We start from the raw sequence: 4440 nt of genomic DNA, 5'->3' as shown, positions 1-4440 counted from the left end.
ATTGGTAGGGATAAAGTGGAGAAAGCAGTATAGCATTTAAAGAATATTTATTATGACTGTCATTCAGGTGTTAATCCTTTCTTCTGAAGAGAGCCACCTATAATATCAAAGTATGATTTCCCTTTTTTAAGTTTTCTTTATAAAAGGATGAAAAGCCCTCACACTTGACTGTTTACAGTCTGAGCTGATTTCCTGTCTTATGAACTCTTAGACTCCTGGGCTGAGAGAAATGGTTGCAGATTTCATTTAATGCTTAACCTTATGACCTTCCATTCATCACATCTTATTGTTGATGTCATTATCATCCAGAAGGTTATTTTCAAAGCTTCCTTTCAGCTTTTCTTCCTCCAGTTTCTAAAGTCTTTTTTTATTTCTCAAATGGATTTTTCTCAAGTCTGCTGCACGCTGGTTGAGGGAATGAATCTTTTAAAGCCATTACATATGGATGGCTGCTCTGTTGCCTCTTAAAGCAATATGGAAGCACAAGACCACCCGTGGTGGTGTGACGTAACAACTGCTAGGAACGTCTCACTGATGCTTTCTAATGTCTGCTCCCTTCTCTGATGTTATGCTTGCCCTTCTATAGTCTCTCTGGGTCCTAAGGTAGGCTCAGGCTAGGGTGAAGAGCTTTCAGTGAGTTAGAACTACCCCAAATCATCGCTACTAGAAGGAACGTGATGTCTTTTTAAAAGGCTTTCTAACAAGCTTTTATACTTTTTTTCTTGACCGTCTTGCATTCCACATTTCATTGGTTGGATAACTGTTTTCTATTACCCCTAAAATGATGTTTACACAGCTCCTGGCTCTGTGTTTATTTATCTGCCCATTGGAGAAACCCGTGTAGCCTCGGGATGTCCACTGTCAGCTGCATTACCCCATGCCTGTATGCCTCCTAGTGCTTGGCCTTCCCAACACTGACCGTAGATGTTCCAAGTGGTCTGGAAGCCTTTCTGAGTCACCCCATATGGAAGAGACTCTGTACCCATTGGGGAAATCCTGTGGCAGTTATTACCCCAATGGGGATAGCCAAGATCAGCTAGTACCATTGAGAGGGATCATCATTTAAATGTCTCTTCGATTATGTAAAAAACCTTTATGGGCTATAATGAGCAAGAAAGAGGGCTGCAGTTTTAGCTCCTCTCTTCTAAGACAGTAAGAAATCTGAGCAGCTTACAAAAAACCTGTAGACTAATACAGGGTAAGGCACAAAATCTACTTCTCTACTCATGTTGCTATGATGGCAGCTTCTTTTTTTCTTATTTTTTTTTTTTTTTAAGAGATTAAAAAAAAGCTGTATCTACATTCTTCCCACGTCAAAACAAAACCATCCTTTCTCCCCCCGTCTGCAACACCAAAAATACCTTCAGTAGAATTTTAACACAGAATTTAACAGGATTGAATTAGGGGAGAATTAGGCTATCAAGCAAACTGACAGATGGCTTTTCTTCTACAAAGCAAGTAGTTAAGTACAGAATTTCTGCCAGCCTCTAGCTATTGAAATATCATTGATTGGATTTCCCTCCCTTTCCTTCTTTACCTCCTGTCTTCCCACCCATGCTGCCAGGTTCATTCCCTGGATTCACACATCCTGGGCGGCTGTCTTCAGAGTCTGAGAAGCTGGTTGGTGCCAGCTGGGGTTCAGTGCCCAGATATGCAGGGACAAGTATGGCTTTTTGATTCATGACGTGGTAGAGACTTCTGAAGTGCTGCAGTGGTCTATGGGAGGGTGTCTCTTTGCCAGCTTGCCCTGACACAGCCAGGCAGTGTCTGAAGCCAGTCCAGCACCCAGAGTACCTTGCCCTGTGCTTCTCTCATGGGTTTACAACTGTCAGTCCCCTCCTGCTCCATCTTCCATTGTCTCCACTTTCTGCCATCAGCTACTCTCTTCCTATTGCTCATAACCACTTTCTATTTTCAGCCTATTCTGATGAAGTCCATAACAAGAACAAATTGAGAAGAGATGAGTACGAAGACTCAACAGTGTTTTCTTGATCAGGATTTAGATGCACCACCAGAAATACAAGAACAACAGTTGGACTATGTATTCTCTCCATACAACCTTGTCTCTATTGTGTTGAGATGAGTCAGTGGACTCATCAGGCTTTCTGCCCTCTAAAAACACTCAATGAAGGAAAGTTTCTTCAGGAAGCTTGGAAGTAAAAATGCTTTTTTGGTTTATTTATTTCTCACCTTCCACAAGCTTGTGTGGAAGCAGAGGTGCAGACTTCTGCAGGGGTGGGTGCTTTGTCAAATAAGAACACTACAATCTAGTCTGTTGATGAGCAAAATAAATGGATTTCTCTGTTCAGCTAACATCATGTTGCATTTTGAAGACTTGGTAAACAGCATTGTCTGCCAAGACGCATGTTTTAAAATTGTTAGAAACTAGAATATTGCTCTTAGAAATCAGAGTGAAATATGTGGTTTAGATTTGTGCGTCAGCCAAGTGTTTCATGGGCAGCTGAAGTCATTCTTGTTTGTAGACTGCAGTGTTTAAAATTTGTTTTTAAATTTTGTTTGAAAGTTATTTCAGGTCAAGTACAAAAGTGTCTTCTATCACTTCTGCATGTCATGTAAGCTTCCAAGAGAGAACACCTCCTCAGCTTTTAGCTCTTCTTATAAGAAATGTGACCTGCTGTTCATGTTCTCCAAGATGTAACCCCCTAGTTTTTAGCACCTTTTCTAGGAACCTATTCAAATGGGCTCCCTTGGCAGTGGTTTGAGGAAATGGACAGTTCCAGGTAAGTTGGCGTCATGGCAAGTACTAGCTCGTATCTATCTTTGCTATGGAAAGAAAACAAAGGACAAAAAGTAAGAACTGCTAAGGCCTGACCTTGTGTTGATGGACCCCGAGCGAGTGACAGTATTTGAGCTGAATGTTGCAGCCAATCCATTCTGGTTGCTTTAGAGGAAAAGACGTGAGGAAGTGGCCTCACAAAGGACACAATCTTATTTGCAGGATTGGGGAAGGTGTAAATGGCCCAGAGAATTTATGAGTCAGTCCCTTAGGTGCTGTTTTGAAGGCTGCAAATAAGGATAGTTTCTGAGAAGTCACTGTTTGCCAGTAAGGCAGTAGGAAAGCTCAGGTACATATAGAGAAGCCAACACTTTCAAGCGGAGGTCAAAACTTGAGCCTGGCTTTCAATTTAGTTCATTTTCTTTTTCATGCTTGCTTCAGCAGCCCACAGCCATCATTTCCCACACTGAACATGCTTTTGAAGCCTGGAAGTGTATGATGCATGTCAGTGATGGCAGATACTGATTTGCAGTGGTAATACAGGTCCAGCCTCATGCCCAGTGAAATCAGTGGCCTCCCTTGGATTCAAGTTAGCTCTGCGTCATTGAAGCAGAAGGGAATGCATCTTCCTGCCTCTGATTTGACTCAGGAAGTCTTATACTTCAAATAAGTAGCTATACTTCTGAGCAAAGGCCTACACAGGCCTGTATTTTTAAGTGCCCTTTCTAACGATAGCTTGTATTTTTATATCCTTCTGTGCACGTCCAAAATTGGAGTGAAAGGTTTATGTACTGCACGCTAGATGTTGGGGTTTTTTCAGCCCACACTGGAGCTTTCTGATTCTCCCCCAGCATTTGTCCTCTGGGTGTTTTGCCCCTCACTGAGTGTTTTTGTGGTGATTTGCTGTGTACCATCCATTTCCCACCCCCTCCCCCCCCTTTTAATCCATGTTTTAATTGTATTTTTTTAGCATTACATTGAGTAATGCTTAATCTGGAAGACATTACCATAATCTGAATTTGCACTTGGAATAAATGCAGATAATAGCTGTCCTAAGTGGGTATTTTTGTTTTCTGTACCGAAGTCCCTTTTCCCCATATGATCTGAGATGAGATTGATTGTTAGGAATCAAAATTATATGAACCAATGTGTATGTAATATGAAATAAAGAAATATCATACTTTTTTCTGTCCAGGGCCAATAATCTAGTTCTAGATTGTGTTTACTTAATAAGACTTTTTTAATTTTATTTTTCCCCTTCTCTAATATTAAAAATAAACTACTTTCAGTAAAGCAAAGAGACCAGGCAAAGCTGGTATGATTTGGTAATTTATCAAGTGTGGCTGCCAGGGAACGGGCCCCAAGACTTTCATCAGCTGCTTTGAAAAATATATGTTTGCTTTCATAATGGAGCTGGAGTGTAGGCGAGTGCATGAGGTAGGGAGCTGGCTTATCTCTTACACAGAAAATGTTCTTAAGAAAACATGCTGATATGTGCACAGTCATAATTAGTAATTATGGCAATTTCTCAAAGAGGGGGAAGGCTGAGAAAGTTGGGGCTGTTCAGCCTGGAGAAGAGAAGCTGCGTGGAGACCTCAGAGCAGCTTCCAGTATCTGAAGGGGGCCTATAAGGATGTTGGGGAGGGACTCTTCATTAGGGACTGTAGTGGCAGGGCAAAGGGGAGCGCGTTTAAACTTAAACA

This window comes from Nestor notabilis, unplaced genomic scaffold, assembly GCF_000696875.1.
Source record: "Nestor notabilis isolate BGI_N333 unplaced genomic scaffold, ASM69687v1 scaffold4298, whole genome shotgun sequence".
Lineage (NCBI taxonomy): Eukaryota > Metazoa > Chordata > Aves > Psittaciformes > Psittacidae > Nestor > Nestor notabilis.
The sequence above is the reverse complement of the archived record's forward strand: the minus strand, read 5'-3'. Positions refer to the sequence as shown.